The sequence below is a fragment of the Corvus cornix genome, chromosome 1A (assembly GCF_000738735.6).
Source record: "Corvus cornix cornix isolate S_Up_H32 chromosome 1A, ASM73873v5, whole genome shotgun sequence".
NCBI lineage: Eukaryota > Metazoa > Chordata > Aves > Passeriformes > Corvidae > Corvus > Corvus cornix.
In genome coordinates, this window is record NC_047057.1 from 65,402,275 (window position 1) to 65,423,798 (window position 21,524).

The 21,524-nt window shown below is 41.9% G+C and overlaps 1 long non-coding RNA gene across 1 annotated transcript in view; it reads right to left on the reverse strand.

Annotated features, from left to right (window-relative positions):
• Positions 1-5,110: 5,110 nt before the first annotated feature.
• Positions 5,111-21,524, reverse strand: part of LOC104696096 — a 42,076-nt gene continuing 25,662 nt past the window's right edge. Inside the window, exons 2-3 of the long non-coding RNA XR_752958.4 lie at positions 9,502-9,565; positions 5,111-9,192 (exon numbers count right to left, since the gene is read on the reverse strand). This is a non-coding gene — a long non-coding RNA (uncharacterized LOC104696096). The remainder of the gene's footprint in view (positions 9,193-9,501; positions 9,566-21,524) is intronic.

The window sequence follows — 21,524 nt, forward strand, 5'->3', positions numbered from 1 at the left end:
GATTAGTGAGAATTATGGCTCTTTCATAGTGCAGTCTGAGGGAACACACCAGCCACAGCTTGCCATAACCCAAAAATGCCTTGCCCACCTTTACATTTTGTAATATCAAGATGTGAAGCTATAAAATGGATTTTTTTCTTAACTGAGAAAAACCACTGGAAGACACACTGATTTGTGTTCAGCTTGTTCTTCACAGAAGAAAGTCTCACAGTTTTCATACATTCATTATGAAATATTATTTGTACCATGTGCAGACAGAGGATGTGTCGCTTCTGTAGAGATGCCGACAGGGACCCAGATCTCAGGGTGGGGGGGAGCTCAAACCAGGACATGTTTGAACCACAGACCAGTTCCTCTGGAACCTGACTGCTTTGCAGGAAATTCTCCGATCTGGAGCCACCACAGATGGCTCAAAATCTGTCTGCACATGCAATTAGCAGAAAATGAACAGAAATTGCCATTATTTGGGAAAGACCAGGGCAGTTGCTGAAAAAAGTACTTTGAAGCTTTTATCTCCCATACTTTCTGTTCACTTCAAATAAAACCCCACTCCCCATTTAAAAAATCCTAAAAATTATCTTCTTGGTCATTTAAGGAACCTGGAGCATACTGTGTGGTTTGAAGTTACCTGAATTCCTGAACTTCAAGGTGGCAGCAGTGGACAGGGACTCTGACTTTGGGCCTGACCGTGTTGAGTGCTTAGCAAAGACAAGGACTTTGGTTCTAATGCCTTTTGGGCTACAGCCCTTTTTACAAAATAAGTAAACATCTTACATATTTGTAATATATAATCTCAAATTTTAGTTGAAGAAATAGCATTTAAAGGGTATTCCTCTGCAGAGTAGTTAACAAGCATTAATTAGAAAAATCCACACCAACTTCATCACCTTATTGACTAAAATAAACATTTTCCTTTAAAAAAATGCATATAATAGTTTAATCTGAAAATTTCCCCAAAATTCTAAGTTAGTGCATGATTATTTCTAATGGAAAATCTCAGTATGCCTTTTCTGCAATGAAAATGTTTAAAAGATAAAATTCTTAAAAAATATGTTTTCTTACATGGCTAATTCCAGATAATTAAAAAGAAAAATCATCTTCTCATGCTCACCATATTGAGATCAGCATTTTGTAAACAGAAAAGTTTAAGATGAAAAAAATCCATGTGTGTGAGGTTTGTTTAATAAAAGTACTCCAGTTATTGGTCAGTTATTCAGCTATGTCAGAGTACATGGTAAGCAAGCCCACATCCCTTTGAAACACCAGCTTCTGTTTTTGAGGTGTATTTTAGTGGCAAAAGAATATTAGTTACACTATGAGTTGTTGATTTATTGAACTGTAGAGGAAACAGCCTCAGACACTACCTGAACTGCTTCAGCCTGAACTGTGTAGGCTGCTGCTTTGCCAGTATTTCAAAGTATGTTTAGCTGAATGAGCGTATTTTGAACATTACAACGGGGTGGAGTCACCTCTTCACTTCATCTGCACTTCATGGGAGCTTTGGTACAAAAAGGCCCAAAGTTATACACAGTGGGAAAACAGGCATAAATAAACATAAAATAAAAAAGTCTCTAAAACATTTTGCACCCCTCCAGCACCCTCCCTAGTAAAGGGCATGAGAGAACCTGATGTCATGAGGAGTATGGGAGTCCCTTGGGAGTTGCCTCCCTGTCCTCTTTCTCTTCCTCTTCTCTTTCCCCTTTTTCTCTCCCTTTCCCTTCCCCTTGGTGAGCTCTTGCAGCACTCCATAGGTTGTGTGCATTTTAGGATGTTTTCTTTCACCTGAAGTGACCTCAATGGCTCAAGCAGCACCTGAGGAACAGCTCCATCCCCTCCACCAATCAGCCCAGTGCCAGGAGCAGGAGGTGAGAGAGGGGCTGGCCCCAGCTCTGCCCACACCCTCTGAGGACACCGCACTAACGACCTGCTTGCTGAGGCTCAGCAGGATACCCAGGGCTGTCAACAGGATACAGGGAAAACTTGTGTCAGTATGTGAATGTCATGGGGCCACAGGTCTGATCTTCTCCCCAGTCACAGACCTTACTCCTCACGACTTGAAAGGACTCAGGATTTGTGCTGGTTTTGCCTGGGGTAGAGTTAAATTTCTTCCCAGTAGCTGGTAGTGGCTGTGTTTTGGATTTGTGCTGAACAGAGCTGATAACACAGGGATGTTTTAGTGAGTGCTGAGCAGGGCATGCACAGAGCCAAGGCCTTTTCTGCTCCTTGCCCACCCCACCTATGACAGGACTGGGGGGCACAAGGAGTTGGGAGGATACACATCCAGGACAGCTGACCACAACTGGCCACAGGGACATCTCAGACCATATAGAATCATCCCAATATACAAGGAAGAGGAGGAGGAAGGGGGGGATATTTGGAGTGATGATGTTTGTCTTCCCAAGTCACTGTGACCTGTGATAGAGTCCGGCTTTCCTGGGATGGCTGAGCACCTGCTGTCCAAGGGAAGTGGGGAATGAATCCCTGGTTTTATTTGCTTGTGCACACAGTTTTGCTTTCCCCATTAAACTATGTTTATCTCATCCCATGAGTTTTCTCACTTTTTCTCACTTTTCCGATTCTCTCCTGTGTCCTATGGGCATGAGGAAGCAAGCAGCTGCACAGGGCCGAGTTTCCACCTGGGGCGGAAACTCCATGACAGAGTTTCTCACACAATGAAACCCTTGTTCAACTGCAGAGGGAAAGGCTACCAAAATGACAAAGCAGAATCCATATGAAGCAAACTACAGGAGAAGCTTCCCCACCCTTCTCTTTCCAGGTTTCAGAGGAGGTCCTTTGCTGGGCTGGTCTAAACACCAGTAACTCAACAAGGATCAGGTTGTTTCACATCAGCCTGGGACCTGGGGTGTGCAGGGACAAGGTTGGAGGCAAATACCACTCTGAGGACAGGTCTGATACAGTCTGGTTACCTTGCTGGAGGGAAGACACTGTCTGGGCTTGAGCTGTCCATTCAGTTTAACCATCTGATATGGAAAAGCAGAGCATGTGGTTCAGGACAGCAAGCTCATACTTGTTTCTAAGTCATCATTGGCCAATACCTAGTTCCAAGCTCCGTGGCGAATATTTGAACACTTACACAGACATTGTGCAAATGAAAGGAACTTCTTGATGGAAAAACGGCTGTGTGTGTCAATTGTGGGGTAAACATCTTCAGCTTGTCACTGCTTATAAACAAAAACCTGGCCAAGGCAGTGGTCACGGTATGAAAGACTGCAAAGTACAGTACATTATTTTCAACTTCTAGTCACTTTTTTTAAAATGGGATTAGTTGTCTTTAGTTATCCATTACCTGCTCTCCAGAATTTACTACTGATATTCATTAGTGTTACAGGAGTACTTGAGATCTCATCTTAATTTTAGGGCACTGCTGTGGTACTGTGCACGTTGGATAATGTACAGGGTTAATATAGATATTAATGAGGAGAAATACAATACAGGGCAAGGCTGGGAGCAAGAGCAGTGGTTTGGGGGATGTGTTGCATCTTTGGGGAAGAAGAAGAGGCTAAGCACTAAACAAAATGCTGCCTTTAAATTAAGCTTAGTAACTCAATGTGGAACTAAAGTAGTATCTCTGACTTCAGAGGTCCCTTTAATTCAAGAGGTGTGTGATTTAGTATTACCTGTTGTTATTTCAACCTTTAGGTATCCAAATATTGATAAATAGAAATAAAAATGGGGGATGAAGGAGAACAGAGCTATTAACAACCGTGAAGCTAATCAAAGAGTGCTCCCTGAAATTACAAAGATTTTCTTTTTAAAATGTAAGTCCCAACTAATCATGAGACCATGATGTGCGGTACTTTCAGCACAGCTGGGAAGATAATGCCCTTTTATTGATTGTGTGAGGCTGGTATTTGGAGCCATCGCCACAACAGTAGCATTTGCTTGGGGTGATCAGGAATAATTAAAATGTTTCATTTGAAAGAAAACTCATGCAACTCTTTATTTATTATTTAACTAATGGGAGGGGCTTTCATCTATAAATGTTCATCTATTATTTAGAAAGGAAAATGCAGTATGGAGTTTTTCTTCATATATCAGATGGTTTTCTTATCTGCAAGGGCTGAATGTAACAGTTTATAAATGGAAAAAAATAGCTTTTGAAAGGTACTGCAGTATTTTCCAAGTGACAGAATGTCTCTGAAAAAAAACACATTATGCCTCAAACATCCCCTCCCCAAAATACAAGACTGTAAATAAATAGCATTATTTCACACAAGGAAGTTATGATGTTGAACCGGCAAAGACCTCTGTTGTCTGCCTATAAACACGCTATGTAGAAGGTCTGTCCTGGAGCTTTCCCCACCTGCTCAGACCCATGAAAGCCCTTGAGGCCTTGGCCAGACTATCCTCAGCCAGAAGCATTAGCCTGTCAGTGTAGAATGCCCTACACTGATTATAATGTGATATGATGCTCTGAAAAGGTCTGATTTCCCCCTAAACCACCTGGTTACTAACTAAGCTTTCTCCCAACTCACTTTTTGGTCAGCTTAGGCTCACTTTCTTTGCTCTCTGATGCACCCAAAACTATAGAACTAAAGCCAATTTTTATGCAGGTATCCTGGGGTGACTGTATGATTCCATATTCCCTATGGTCTGCCCTATGCCAGACATTAATCCTGTGCCTTCCTGTTAAGCTGTTTCTCAGGAGAGAGGGGAGAGAAGCCAGGTGAATTCTTCAGAGAGCTTTGTGCTCAAGGACATGCACACTCCCCTGCATTCCTGCTGCTACAGAGCCGAGGAAAGCACCTTCCTGCTTTTCCCAGCTCTCAGCTCCTTTTCTCGGGAGAGAGATGGAGAGTTAAAACTCTTTGCTTTTTATCTAGCCTGCTAGTTGAGGCAAGAACTTTTCTTGGGACTGTTCTGCTCCGGTCTGGAACAACATCACTGGGAGGCCCGACACCGCAGCCCAAAGGGGCCCACTCCGAACCCGAGCTCCGGAGAGGGCAGAGCCGCACCCACAAAGGACTCTGAAATCTTCCCAGGTCTTCTCCACAGCGAAAGGTTTTATTATTTAACATTATTCATTCTTTTTGGTGCCTGAGTGCACCCTGCTTGTTAAATAAATAACTTTTTTTTCACTTTCCTCCAAGGAATTTCTTTTCCCCGAACCTGGTGGGGGAGGGGCAGCTGAAATCTGCTTTCTATCAGAGGAAGTTTCCTCCAATTTGTCTCAAACTGGGACAGCAGGTCATTCTGTCTATGTCCTGCCACCCATTACCTTATCATGTGTTACGTCTTTCTGAGGTTGCAACTTACTTACAGTGTTTATTTGCATAATTTTACATCAGAAGAGTCCCTGCTGAGATGCCCTTAACTCCACAGAACAGAGTTCCCCAAGCCTCTGGTTTCTTTATCTTCTTTGGAGGCTGAACCAGGGATGACACCTCTATAGCTGAGCCATTTCAGATTCCTCTTCCACTTGCCCTCTGCTAAGCAGAACTCAGACGTACTGAAGGGTGGAGACTTGCATGCCCAATTCACATGGAATTTTTGCAGACCAGCCTGCTAGTGACAGATCCATCAAGCATTGCTTCTGAAGAGCAGCTCCTAGTCTTCCCTGCCAACTACTATTTGGAAGGCAGAAATTATCCAAGATATAGAAGTTTTAAGGCACATCAGGAGGCTAAAAGCACAGTGTATATATGTAACTTTTCATTTGGGGTGTAGATTTAGCAACTTTGAAGTGCCAGAGGATGTTTATTGCGTGTATTGTCTATAAAATGACATTACTAAAGCATCTTCTCTTAGAAGGCTTAGGCCTTTACAAGGCAAAGGCCAGTACACACCATCAGCAGAGGACAGCATGTTCTTTATATATCCATAAAGATTTCCAGTACACTTGTTGGTGAATTTGCCTGAACTCCATTATTATATCCAAAGACAGTAGCCAGCAGCTATTCAGAAGTGCTCAGAAAATGTGTCAGCAGTTAGCAAGTGAATTCATTTTTCTGTTTTAAAATTCTTTCAAGAACTAATAAACTACAATAACAATAGAACCTTTGACACTCTTACTCAGACCAATGTTTGGACACCTGACATGCTTGAGTGAAGTGTGATGGCATCTCTCACCAGCCCATGTCATACAGTTACACAGCATCTCCCTGCAGCTGGGAGCTACTTGGATGGACACGCTGTGCTGTAGAGGCAGGTGGAGAACTTCCCTGCAGGAATGGGATCACAGTCTCCACAGCTTTCCCCTGCCAACACCAGAACTCCGGGTGTGCAGCTGGCCCTCACTCACTGCCAGTGGGAATTATACCTGTGAAATGATCTTCCAGATACTGAAACCTGTGGTACATTTAACTACAAGACATTGGTGGCATAACCAGATTTATGAGGCCCCTTGAGTTACACAATGCTGACAGAAATGGTGATCCAACCTACTTTAGTCTCAACATTTTAATACCGATTATTTTGGTTACCAAAGGTTTTGCTGTGCAAGATCAGAGTGCTAATAAGTTTTAAACTCCCTAAAAATATTTTTCATGTTTCTTATGCAATGGAATGCTACAATTTTCCAAAGTCTGGTATCTCAACAGTTTTATAGACTTGAAGCTGTAACCTGCACTCAAGTGAGTGCCACTTGAGGAATAAAACTCTCTGTTGCTATTCCACCAAATTACCTGGTCCTCAAGCTGTGCCACTGATTCTGGACTAAATACTGCAACTACTGTAATTCTTTCTTTAGATAAAAACCGTATTTGTGGTAGATAATTACTTTTCTGTTAGATTCTGGCCCTTCTGAGGAAACAGAAAATTTTGCAAGTTAGAGAAAGTCATGAAAGAGCTAGATGAATGCAAAAAATGCATGAAAAGCAGTTTCTCTAGCCAATATCACCATACTGCTAAACAGGATAGCAACAATAAAGCCACAGCACGTACACAGCACCAGTATGTATACCTGGAAGCTTATATAAAGCAAGCATGTTCATCAGAAAAAAGCCACCTACATTTGGTTCTTGTTTTTGGTTAATTTTTGCATTGTTTAGAAGTACTTTTAGAAGTACTTGTTTAGAAGTAGTTTTAGGTGAAGCATTGTAAAATGCATTTGAGAGCAAATTATTTGCCTGTATTTCTTGCGCAACTTAAAATTTTCTAGCATTGGATGCACACAGAGAAAGAAAGAGCAGCTGCAGAACCAGAGTCACCACCATTAAAAGTAATTAAAACACAGTATTAATCTTTCACGGCAATTATTCTTTAACTGACCCCTCCACACTGTAAGAAGTGCCTAGTTAGAGCTTTCCCTCCAGCAGCAGCACTCTGACCTCACCAAGGGAAGAGAACACTCCCCATGAGACATGCCAGAAGGAGAACCAACCAAGCATGGCATCTCCCCCTTCAGACATCCAAAATTTACACGGAGCGGTCACACTTGGCCACATTCCAGGCTAACATTCCCTGCAAAGTAAAAATCCTTTGGTTATGTCAAAAAAAATCCCAGAGGGAGTGTATACAACACCTAAGTCATGCAACTCAGTTGCACGTCAGGCAAATACAAGTCCACCAAATGCAACAAGTGCAAATCTCCCTTCTAAGGAAAAAAAATTATATGAAATTTATATGGCTGACAATCCCCTCACAGCCTTTCCCACATACTTCTATGCCACACTTTTTTTACTCATTCTCAGTCCATGGTTGCATCATCTCACAGGTTAGCTCTAAGTGTCAAAGCTGGTGCTAATGTGGTGACAGCAGGAAGGACAAGGAGGGGTCAGGCTGATCTAGACCTTAATACAAGGAAAGAAACAATTTTCATCCTGTGTCTCACCAGTTTCCTACCCTGGGTTCATCTCCAGGCCCCCATATGCCATCGCATCCTTCCAGCTTCCATCCCAGTGGCTTTCAGCTCCTGCACACAGTCCAGCCCTGAGTGCCACAGAACAGTGCACCGGGACAGGAGAACCATGGTCACAATTAAACCCACTTCTGCTTAGGTTTGGTATTGTTAAGCGTACAAAACATCCCCCTCTTTACAGGGCACAACTGGTGTGAAATAATATTGGCAATAATATTGGCAAGGGACATATTTCTTATATGGGACAGGCCTGGGGCTCTTGTGCTCCTTTCCACTACCTCTGGCAGGGCCAAGGAATTCAAAATGTCCCTTGTCAGGTGCAGCTGTTCTGTGTGTGCCTTTGACTCGAACTTCAGTGAAGGGACAAACGGAGCGTTCAAAAGGAGACTGTCCTCCACCCCAATTCCTCAAAGAACCCTTGCTCAAAGGGTTGTGTCCACATTAGAAGAAATATCCTTAAACTCCTGTATGTGGCAAAAATGAAAAAGGATTATCAAGCAGTGCCATGATTGCTTCTTTAATATAATTAAATTAATTTCGGGTAGTGTTGTGTAAAGTAACCCATCTGCTTAGAGGCTACATTTCATTGTGCAATTGGGCCACGTGGATGTGCACCAAGAAGTATGCAAAGTTCTACAGAATTTTAGGTTTTAGATTGCTAAATGTTTTCTAAAGAGTAACTATTTTTAACTTAATTGGTTATGTTCTTAAAATCTTTAATTGCAAAAATTAAATCAGCATCTACTTTTCTGAGAATCTGAATTCAGTGAGAGCAATCGTTCAGAAGTATTTCCTATTTTAATGGATCAGTGAAAAAATACTGAGATAAAATAACAGCATGGGGTAAGATGAGGACTAAAGCTACGCTTAGTGGTACAGTATATCTTTGGGCCAAGGCCCACAGGACAGAAAGCATAACCAGTAATCTTCATAATGAAAAATGGTCACCATCATAAGGGGATTCTTCGTTAGCATCAGGCATATTCTTGTCTTTTCCAACACAATTTTCTCAGTATGAGTGAAGAAGATTACTAATGGTGTCCTGAAGTAGGGGATGGAAGGGGATGCATCAAAGGCAGTAAGAGCAAGACCTTTTTTCTGATCTTTTGAAGATTTGATGGGAGGAAAATATGGGTCCTTTGCAGGGATCCAAGTTCTGTTTGTCAACTGACTTGGTCTTTTCCGTTTCCCACTGTGCCTTAGTCAGAGCAAGAGGTGAATGGAGATGAGGCTTCCCAACAATTCTTCTGTCCAAGAACTGACATCTAAAGTCTCTCATTCCCTCCTCTACCCTCCATCACAGAACACTTCTGGCAGCAACCAGCCTTTGCAAACTCTAGCTCCCGGTCACACTGTTTGGTTTGGGACTTCAGCTGGGAAGGAAAGGCAAAGAACACAGTGTAAAAAAGTGATCCTGGGATCAGACAACATCCATGTGAGCGAGCTGCCACTGCCATATCCCAAGAGGCAGACACTGACAGGCTGTCACGGCTCCCAGGACATGGATGAGGAGGGAGGACAAGCTCCCTGGGGAAGGTGAAGCTCAGTGGGCTGTTGGCAGTATCAGGGCATGTAAATACTTGTCATGTTTCCTGGCTTTTCTGGATGTCTACAAATTGCATAATGACACAACGAGGAAAAGGGCCATTTGTTCTAATACTGAGATATCCCATGTATCCTACCTCTTCAGAGTTTATTGCTGGGGTTTCAACACAGCCATCAGTCCTGAGGCAGAGCTAGCAGGAGCTGAAAAACACAAGGGGAGAGATTTGAAAGAATAAAATCAGTGTTGGGAAAAAAAAAAAAAAGAGTACAAGTAGAGGAAAACTGAAGCACCAGGTAAGAAAAGCCCACGTCCTTTTCCCACTTTAAAATAAAGCAATTCTCCAAGGCTGATTTATTATTTTTTCTCTCTGGAAAACTGCAAGCTCTCAACAACCTTATCCATGGCGTCTCTCACACTGCACACACCTAATTAAAGGATATGTCATCATCCAAATTTACTGCAATATGTCAGTGGTCTGCTTGCTCCTTTTCTGTGGCACTGAAATCTCAATATGCAACTTCTGTATTTTCCCTCCACTATTCAAAACCAATTCCACAAAACCAAACCAAACCAAATCAAACCCAAAAAGCCCCCTATCGATCATGACTGCAACCGCCAAAAAATCCACTGGACACACAAGGGCATCCAAGCTGTGCCTGCAACTTTGGCTTTCACTTAGGAGTGATCCAAGGGGTTTAGGAGCTGATGGAAAGCACAAAGTAACGTAACAGCTGCGTTTCCGACATTAGTGTTTGTATAAATACAGCATCTTTCACACTAGGTCAGAAAACAGTGTGTATTTTTATAAAAATAAATCTGTTTTCTACAGCAAGCAAACCATTAGAGAATATAAAACTCTTTAGTTTGTGTGCTTCTCACCTCCTTAAAATTTCAGAAACAACGGAAGAGCACATGCGTATGTATACACACACACACACATTCACACAGACACGTGTCAATTAGATGAATAATGCCAAAAAATTATTAATGCGGTATATCTGATACGCTATGAAAGAATTATTCACTTTAAAGAATAAAATAATTGCCAAAAAGAAAGCTATTTTGAGTGCATCCTGTACCAAAACACTCAACAAGGGTTTGAGAGAAAAAGATAAGAGAAATTTTTATTATTCTAAAATAAGAATATAGTTACACGTTTACAGTGTAGCTGAGATGCTTTGTTGCTCTTCATCTGTTTTCAGAGCTAGCTACAAAGAAGTTTCCCATAGACTACATCACATCCATGATTATAAAGATATTTAAAAATCCCAGAAAGGGACTTATCAAATTAGCCTTTGATTACACTGAACACTTTACAGATAGGTCACTACTCACTTGCATCCAGAACTTAATGCTAAAGGAAATAACTAGTGAATGGAACAGCTATTTTGTCACATGCAAAGTGCTTTATGCCTTGCAAATTGTTGGGAAAAAACAGGTAAATCCTCCAACCCCCAACCCTGTTGTAACTATAATATGATTGAATACAAGTGCTAAAACCATACTATTTCTGTATCCAATAGAGTCATAACTGAGATGCTTCTAAGTATGAACCACATGAGCAAGTTAGAAAAAAATATTTGATTCAGATAAAAGACTGCAGCTAAAAACTTGGAAATTGCATTTCCTTGCATCTTTGTCCATACCCAAACCTTAGAAGGTGGTATGATTCAGCCTATGCTTTCACTGGGTGGATGGCCCTCACCCAATCACTGTATAAAAATGTTTATTTGTCCATTTTGAAGCTAAGATTCAAAGAGCTAGATTTCAGAGCATGACTACATTTGCAGTCATGTTATCATTACTCCTTTACTAAATACTAAAGCTATAGACCAGTATGTCTCTAATTGTGGAAAACGTTCTTAATAAATCAATCATGGTTGCATTTTAAAAATTATTTTAAGAGTGGTAAAATATTTTGCTTAATAAAATAGTCAAAACTGACTGAGATATTTATTTACGAGAACAGTCAGAACTGATTTTTTGAGAGTTAAAAAAACCCTCCAACCAAATTATGACATGTTCTTCTCAGATTAATTTCCAGCGACTGACAATTTTATGCTGTTTGCACCACATTAGTAGTTGTGTAGGCAGAAAAAGGAGGTTCATAAACAACTATGTTTTTTGGTGCTTAATAGTATTCTAACTGTGGAGTCTTTCAATTATTCCAGACCATCTTCCCCTCAATACTTTATGTGATTTTTAAAAATGTTTATTTTAGGAGCTGCTTTCTCCCAGTAAAGTTTACTATTTTGGAAACATTTCCATGTAAAACATGCTTTTGCTCTCTGCATATGTCTTACCCAAGATGGCATTTAAAATAACATTCCCAACTGGATTTCCAAGGGTCAGATGCAACTTGGCAAGGCGGAGACAATGAACTGATTATACCTTTGCGTTTGGTTTGGAGCGATTGTTTGCAGCCAGTGCAGCTGAAGAGTTAAAGCCATGTGCTGAATTTAAATCTATAAACATGAACGATGGTGCCAACTTGGCAGAGAATCCTGCATTCAAAAGGAATGGGGCTCCCTGGCTGCCCCAACAGAGGCAGCAAGGAGGAGGGGGAGCTGCTGCCTCCCCAGTCTGCACATGCGACACCCCCGTGCCTACGCCCCCAAACAGCCCCTACTTTGCAGAAAGTCTCTTTACAACAAAACAAGAAAGGTCACAGTTTGCATTTCAATGAGCATATTAAAAGGAGATCTGGCATTATTTTATTCCTTCATAAGAAAATTCTCAGATCTCAAGCTATAGCTATAAAGACAAGTGGTTTTTGTAACTGAGTTTAAATCAGTCCAACTCAAGTGGGGCTTACGGGTTTCAGGGTAATAGGCCTGAGCCAGCCTGGAAATAAGATGTCAGCTCCCAGCAAAACTGCAATAGTATCCTGCACAATGCTTTCAGACACACCATTTAAAATTCAAAATGCAGCTTGGAAGGAATTGAATTACAGTGTATAAATCTATATTTCATTTTAAGGACTGCAAAGCTATACCTTCTCTAAAACCAGAGGACAAAAAAACAAAGCTAAGGAAATGCTTTCTTTGGGAAAGACAGTCTTTTTAGTACATATTTTTAGCTTGATTGCAGGCTCTCAAAAGATCAGGCTGTTGGTGATATACCAAAGTTTTCAGGAGATATCTTTATCAGTGTACATTAAAGCTGTATGAACGGCTTTCAACGTTCTGAATCCTAGAGGATGCCTATTCTTTGTCAGTCTGTACACAAATGAAGACCTCCACACCATCTTTGCATCTAACTAAGCAGGAAACATTTCAGGATGTAACCCAAACATACCGACATAGAAACAGAAAGCAAAAAGAGCACCCAAACCCAAACCAGAAGGGAGATTAAGCTAATGCAATGTTTTCTGTTAAAGGACAAATGTCATCTTTTATTCAGCTGGACTCTTTTTCACAGAAGAGAAAAACCCGGCAGCACTCCAGTGCAGTGGTGAGCAGTGCCCTCTCACTGCCTCCAGACGCACGGACATTTGATTTGCTGCTGATTAGTGCGGGCAAAAGAGGGGGGGAAAGCTGGCATCAAGTCACATCCTCCATCTTAGTCCCAGCTGGTACCAAGCTCCGAAGAAACAAAGCGACTTCAGACTGTGCGATCATATATTCATGACCAAGAAGAAATATAAAAACCAGCACGTTTGAATTCCTGACAACCATAGAAGAATAGTGCATTGGCATGTTGAATTTTTCCAGCCAGCCTTTGCTGACCTATAAACCTTTGTGACTGGAACAAATGCAAATAGAGCTGACTTGCCTCCCAAACTACTGAAGGGTATTCAAGCCGAGTTGTGTCTAACAGGCTAACAATAACCCACTGTCCCACCCATGCAAAACACACAGTCTGGGAAAAACAGCTTTAGAAAAGCACTTGACAGAGACATAAAGTGCAGACTATGCCAGGAAAAAAAAAGCCATCTTTCTTATCTTTTTTTATACTTCACCTAAAATTCCACAATATAATGTAATATGGAGTAAAATTATCTAGCTATTAAAAGAAGAGTGCACAGTTTCGAAAACAGGCTGGAAATTGGCAGCTGAAAAAATCAGCGACTGCACTGTCTGAGGTCCCATCAGCTTCAGCCACCAAATTTCATGCCCTAAAAGCAAACTTACAGTAAATGACAAACATAAAAAATGGTTGTGTGCTAACCAATTGCATACTAGCACTGAACTACACTACACTTCAGGAAAAGTGTATTCAGAGTAGAAGGTCTGCTCGACTACAAAAATTCCTGGCTATTTCTCTTTAAGTGGTCACTATTCCTGTGTTTTTACTCAGTGAAGGGTGATAACTGACAATATTGACTACTCCAGCTTCCATACAGGCCCAAAAAAAGCTACAGGTGAGGAAGATCCAACTCATATGGTAACCCAACAAAATCTTTTCCAATCAGAGAAAGGAAACAAGGCACCACTGTAGGGCATTTACTCAGTGAAACAATTTCTTTTCATGAGGGGGCTAAAACAGGGAAGTGGGCGACTCTTTTCCCAAGTATTGCATGCCCTTGTGATTCTTGTATTTGACTGAGTACAGGTCTGTGACTGAATGGGAGCAAGCAGCCTTCCCTTGGTCCACGTTCACCAGAGGCCAGTTAAAGCAGCCTCAGTCCCTGTGCAGATGGAAAGGGCTGAACAAGAGCACAGGAATGCAGTGGCAATGTGGTGCTACCTCAGTGCTCCTGCTGTGTGTTAGGCAGGGCCACTAGGGATGGAATCTGGCCCTAGACTTCAGCCTGAGCACTTCCACCTTATCAGATAAATTCGTGCTTCCTTAATTCAGGTATTCATCCATCTAATTCCCTGAAGCTGTGGATGTAAGCAGTGAAGAAAAAGGGGCACCTCATGATGAGCACTCAGATCACCAGGTGACTGTGCTTGGAAGCCTGGGCTGAGCAAACTCCTGATCTGGTACTGAGATTTAGTCCCCAGATCTCATCTTCCTAAAGCAGAAAGAATCCAGGCCAGAGCACCAGTCCTACAAGCAGCTGCCATTAGTCTTTTCGCATTCAGCAAAATACTTGCGTGTCGAAAATTGATTGTGTGCAAATGCTTGGATTCTGAGCATGACAGATACATTTTTGAAACTTTTTCAACATCTGGCTTTTAAGAACAGAGTGTTAAGGAAAGCTGAGAAGATTTGTCTCAAGTTTCCATTAAAGCGCGTATGACATAAAACCATTTCATAAACATTCCCCCATTCCCTCATAGAAAAAGCAGAGGCAACTGGCAGCCAGAAAACTTAAAAGATACCACAAAAGGAGACACTCACATTTCTATCACCTGTGAGAAAAAGGTAAGGCAGAACCCTTGTGAGAGGCTACTGAATTTGCACAGGAAGAAGGAAGTCTCTTCTGGACCAAACGTCAATGTACGCACGCGCTGGGAGGTTTAAAGCAGAGTCTGGCTGCATGTGGAATCACTTCAGAATCACTGACTTACATGCAGTGACAGATGCAAAAGATGTACAAAATAAGTAATGTATCTGTGGAGAACTCCCAGCAATGAGCTTAAAAATCTGCCATTTTGGCATGTTTCTTATGAAAGGAGATCTGTATCCCCAACTCTCAGACATCCAGGAGATTTGGGCTTGCAGCAGCCCACAGGGTGTTTAGGCTGGAATTCATCCCATGAGTAGCAGCCGCCTCTGTTAGGAACCAAGTGTGACTTGCCTTTTGGGCTGCTTGTGCAGCCAGAAGAACAAGACACCTATCACTATAGGAGTTGTCTTCTGAGGTGACAGAAGGCATTCTCCACCTCTAGAGCCATTACAATAGGATCCTTGATGTCATTGATGACCTCAAAAGACAAGATGTAACATCCAGAGGCTGAAGCTTTCTATCCATAGTCTTGTGTTATAAAGCAAAAGCATATTCCAAAAATAAATTCCACTACGTTGAAACTGCAAATGGTGAAACAAAAGCAGGTATTTCATTGAAACTCACTGACGGTCATCTCTTCCTTGCACTTCTGCATAAATTTTATATGCTCTAATTGTATTTTGTTTTAAAATACTTTTTCAGTGGCATTGGTATTGATCCTAATTTTTCTGGATTTGCAGCATTTATAACCATTGTGGGGCTAAAGTCTGTAGAAAGACAAATATCAGAATATGAAGGGCATGCTCTTCCTTTGGTTTTTCTCAATCCATGCTTGCTAAAGGTGTTAGTGTTGCAGAGTGTCAGCAATATTCTGCCTTGTGATGAAATGAATGAAGCCAAATTACCATTATTCTACCTTAGAAACAACTAGTAGATCATTCTGCAAAAACAAAGATGTGTAAAAAGTCTCTTTACATTTCATGTAATGCAGCAAATTTATTCTGTGGATTAAAAGGAGTTTACCTCTGAAGTGCACATTAAAATTCACAGATTTTATGGACTTGCTTCAATGTGAAAAACAACTATGCTTTTTCTGTTTTAAAAATCTTTTCCTGCTACAGTTCCAAGAACTTGAAGGGTCAGATGAGTTTCAAAAGCATTAACGTATCTAAAACTTTCATCTGATCCTTGGTAACTTTTGAAATATGGAAGCAGGCAAAGCACAGCTGAAAAGTGAGCTCCCAGCTGTGGCACTGCCCCGGTACACAGGTCTGCGGGATGTCTCACACATTTGTTAGAGGCCTTTTGGAAATGCACAGGCTCTGTTTACTCAAACCAATCAGATCTGACCCAGAAAAGCCTACCTCAGTGTCTCTTGGGTCAGGGGACTGCTCCATGCACCTCCTGGCTCTCAGTTCACATCACCTCCTCCATCTAGTCATTCGTAGGACCGCTTGCTGTGGGGTGCAACATGTTTTCCCAAAAGTCTGCTCCACTGGACAGCTCCATGACTGATTAAGTAAAGCTAATAAAGTAGTGGTAGACACCACAGTTCTCTTAATTCTGTTTTGCATGTCCTTGTTCTTTTTTAAAAACACTGAAAATTCTTATTAATACCAAAGACAGGCATGACAAAGCCATTTAGTTTTTCTGACCAGTGACAAGACCAACCTGTGGGCCCACAGGAGATACTACGAACACCCAGCCAGAAGAGCATGAACTTAATGACACTTCACATGTGTGTCCTGTCTTACATGAAGCTGAAGAGTGGGGAAAAAAAGGCCTTCATAGCATTTTTTTGAAACAGCAGAATTTTTCCGTGGTCCCTTTTGACCTTCTGCAAGAAGAATACCTGAGTAGGTGTCTCAGTCAATTGAACTTTAAATTCAGACTAAATGGCCATTTCAGTCCAAGCATTCCTTGATTAAGTTTCTTCATATAAGATGGGGTAATCATCAACAGTAGAGATTAGATATACTACAAAAAGGTATTAATCAGAATGCTTTGAGTGCTATGAAAACCTCAGCAAGCTAGGAAGGCCAAAGATGAGACAAATGCAAACCCAGAACTAGCAAAAGGACACTCATGTGGGGAGCTTTACACACACTGTAAGCTCAATAATGAACTCAGAAAACCACCTTTCAGGTCCACTGTCCTGAAACTCTTGGCCAGTGGTCTTCTATTTCTAGCAGGCTGTTGCTTTTTTTGAATCCCAAAGGCAGCACAGATTTTCCACCCATCGCTGTATGAAGACGGCCCAGGGTTTCCTTCTGCCACTCCCTACTGCAGCATTCTCAGGGGTGAAACTGGGCCTACAATCACGAGACCAGCAGAGGTTGCTGGTTTCCTCAGCAGCACTTCATTTTAGAAATGTTAAAGGACAGAGGCTTGAAAAAGAACATTTCTGGAGAATTACATTTGTTGTTTGCAAGGCAAGCCAAAATTGATTTGGGTAATAAAACCACACAGTTATCAAAGAAACAAATTAAAACCAAAAACCTTTGGACCTCCTGACTCACAGCTACAACACTACCACCATGTCTTGGTTATACACAACAGAACAGCACTAAGACCCTTAATTCAATGCCTGCTCTTGACTAAAATCAAGCACACAGGAGAACTGTCCCAAAGACCCAAACTAGGGATGCCTCTGTTCCCATTTCCCTGCTGACACTGACTCCAGCCTGGAATGGACTCTCAATCCATCAAGAGCTACCGACCCACAAAGCGCCTGCCAACTGGGAGAGCTTCTCCAGCTTTCCTGACACATGAGGAGTACAACGTGCAGCCTAACATCCTCTAGGGCTTCCAGCCCATACGTCTTTTTGCGCCTTTTAGAATTTTCTGTGCTGTGGATTTGGAAGTCTCTTTTCTTTACAAAGAAAATTATCACTGATAGACAGTTTAAGCATGTCTGATTAGTAAATGTGAGAAATCATCCCTGTTCTTGTGTTCCTGTGAGTTGGCAAATTTTCTCATTCACTCACTGTTCAGCTTTAGTTTAACTCACCCCTATTTGAACAGAAGAGCATTACTCCACTATTGGCGGTTAGGATTTTTCCTTTTGTTTCTTTCTCTCATGGAATTTTGTCCCATCTGTTGCTAAGAAACAATAACAACCACTACTTAAGAGAAACCAAAAAAATGGCCAAAGTGGGGGAAGGGTGCAGCTGGCTACTTTCTTACCTGTGGGGTTTTCTCTTTGGAAGAGCAAAGATACCGTGAGATTTTGGCTGGGGGCTGAGGGTCTGGGCTTGGCTCCTCTTGCTCTCTCGCTGTCAGCATAGGAGGAAGACGGTTGAGCTGTTGCTCACTGTGGGGAGAATTCACTGCCACCGCCAGAACCCAGCCCTGTACTGCTTCTTCCTTACTGTGGGTGAGCCTTCGCTCATAACAGCAGCCATTGGACCTTATTAACACCCTACCTCACTAGAAGGACTCTCACCATCTACTGGGCTGCCTCAGGGGAAAACCTGGGGCCCCGACCCCCTCCGAGGGAGCCTTTCCCGGCCGTGCTCGGGAGCCAGGCTGCTGCTGCCCAGCCCCACCGCTTCTCTGCCACTGCTCCAGCTTTTTCGCTACACGGTAACCCCACACCCCCTGCAGCTCCTGCTACAGCTGTGGAGTTTCTGATACATTTCATTTGCTCGTCCCTGCCATCCCAGCCACCGCTCCAAGGTTCCTGCTGCAGCCCATTGTCACCACCCAGCCCGCCCACCATTACCACGTGAGGGAGACACAGCTCAACTCACGCCACAGCGCCCCCTGCAGCCGCGGGGGAGCCACCGCACTGGCCCTGCCCGGCCGGGAGCCACCAGCGCCCCTGCCGGCTGTGAGCGGAACTGCACCCGAGGGGAAAGGGCCTGCGGCTGAGAGAGGGCTGTCACTGGGTTTGTGGTTCTGTTTGTTTGCCTTGTTACACATATACACACTGTTATTCCTTTTCCCATATCTTTGCCTGAAAGCCCCTTAATTTCAAAATTATAATAATTTGGAGGGAAGGGAGTCATATGTCATATTTTTCCATTCCAAGAGAGGTTCCCGCCTTCCTTGGCAGACACCCGTTTTTCAAACCAAGACACCTACATTGGAACAAAAAGAGTAAATCTTGTTTGCAACACAGTACTTTGTTCAGGAATAAAAAGTTCAAATTATAAATAATTCAAGATTTGAATTCTGTATCTAATTCTATGCAGAAAGTCTTGTTTAGGTGAGGTGTAAAGAGCAAGTAAAATAAATAAACAAGGACTGCAGATAAGATTTCATCCAAACTCAACCTCAGAAATTGCTTAGAATTTGGAGAGTGCTTTGTTATCACTAAGGTGGTTGGGTTTCATTCCCCAATCTAAAAACTGAAGGTTATTTGTAGGAGTCCATTCTGGAGAGGGGCCACCCCTCACATAAACCTGCGCGCACTTGGTAAATCTCTTGTATAAAAGGGACAACCCATATTGACACTGCATTTCTCAGAATATTGTAAGAAAGAACCTGATAGAAGTATAAGTGACTAGTAAATTTTAAAAGAGACAGTGAGAGAAGGTATTCTTTCAGGAGGAGTGCCATGGAAGGGTTTTGCTGAAGGATTTGGGGTGTGAAGGCATTTTGGAGCAAGCAGTGTTGGTGAAGTTCTGTCAGATCGAGTCACACATGGTTATAAATATAAAAGCATGGATCTCTATTAAAACATAGATGTTTATCAGGTACAGCAAACTTAAAAGCAGTAATTTCCCATTAATTTAAACAGCAAAACGTAGGGGGGAAAATTAAATTTTAACGCTTCTGATGAGATCATCAAAATTTATACCTTTGATAGTTCTAACATGTTGTAGTAAAAATCTTCGGTTTGACTTCTTTTTGTTTTGCATTCGATGCAACCTCTGTGTCTTTTGCTGTGTCACAGTGTTTTCTTTGAAGAAAAGTTAAACTGGCTAATTTTTTAGTTTAGTTTAGTTCACTAATTTCCAGGAAAGTCTTTTCTCAGTTACAGTTGCTAATATTTTTCTAAGAACATATTTATTCTTCATAGTATTATACACAGCATTTCCCTTGGGTCGTTTGTCCTTATTTTGTAAGGCAAAGGGGACAATATAATTCTTTGGAAAAATGAATTGCTTCATCTCCCCAGGACAACTGTACAGCTCTTATCTCCAACCCAACAGCATGGGCAACAGCACAGAAATCCTGCACTGCTTCCATCAGATCACAGGCGATCTAAAGCATCTTCCTCCAGACTGCACTTTCTTCTGTGCCAAATGTAATATAAGCACCCTTCATTAGTCAGCCCAAAGGTCAATTTTGGGAAAGGTGCTGCCATGCAGACTTGTGAGTGCTGGAGCCAGGACTGTCACAAGCCCCAGACCCATTACAGTAAGGTACTAAACTGTGTTTAGCTATTCATACTACACTGGTGCCACCAGTTCCTACTTGAATCACATAACAGTGGGAGAGCAGATACTCAAATGGTTTATGCTGAGAAAGCTAATGGATCTTGAGGAATAGTGCGTTCTCCTTATTACAGGGGCATTGGTTCAAGCTTTCTGTTGGCTTCAATGAAAGTAGGATTCAGCCTCTTAATTTCTGGCCTCTGCTGTAAATCGTGAATTATATATCAGAGCTTTAGGAACCTGAAGTAAATGTTAAGAGATTTGCACAATTAGCATGAGACTCATTTGTATGTGACTAGGGAGACAAGTCTTTTTGATTCATTCAATTAATTTGTTTCTTGTGTTCTGATGCTTTCTCCAATATTCCCATAAGTAAGTTCAAGACTGAGGTAAAAGACTCTTATTTTTAGAAGCATGGTTAAACCCTGTGTAAGCAGCACCACTGTCTGTCACAGCACAAAGTGGGAAGCACACAAGGTTATATGCCGAGTTGTACAAAAAGGTTGCCTGGCCAAACCATTTGGAATGGATCATTAGGAAGTCTCCAAACGCTGCACTGAACAGCCAAGCAACACAATCCCCCCGATTGTTCTGCACGAGGCAGTGTGAGCCTGCCTGTGCGGTGGGGGCAGTTCCCACGCCTGCCCTGGGCTGTGGTAAATCACCTCCATCGTTCCATGTCCCTGAGCTCAGGCTCTGTCACCGTGTGCTCAGGACACCCCGACAGCAGGGGGGGCGTGCATTTCATATGCCTCATTGCCCTGGCAGAGGTGCCTATTAATAAAATACTGGAAATTAGCCTCACATTTAAGAGAAGCATTTTCACTTCCAGCCTGTTCACTCACAGATGACAAGACAGAATAAATAAAAATTACTTTTTCTGAGATTGTGGCAGACCACACTAGAAACAACTGAATCAGGAGAAAAGTAAAAGAATTCTCATCTTGTCCCAAATCAAACCCCTGAGTAAATACATGGAGTTACATCCTTACTTATTCCAAGAATCAATTTATTTAGTTATTGCCAACACTGGGAAGAGCATAAAAAATACACACATACTCCAGACAATCTTCTTGATTGTTTTATATATTTAGACTTCCAGACATTCATACTTTTATTTAGTCCCAAAATGACTCTACCTACATAACTATTTTTTAGAGGCAACTAAAATATTGGTATGCCCTTGCTGTAGACAATCTTCTGGATGGTTTTAACTACTGACTTCTTCTATGTGCCTTTTAACTTAACATTTCTGTACACTGCACTAAGACCATTTTAAAAAAGACATTAGCTATACTGAGAACTACAGGAATGATCAGAAAGCTTCTACATTAAACACTCCAGTACCCTCAAAAACTACAGGAGTCTCAAAACTCATTCTACATTGATGTGAACATGTTTTCTTCAACAACTTTCTGTTGTGGAAAGTTTATTCAT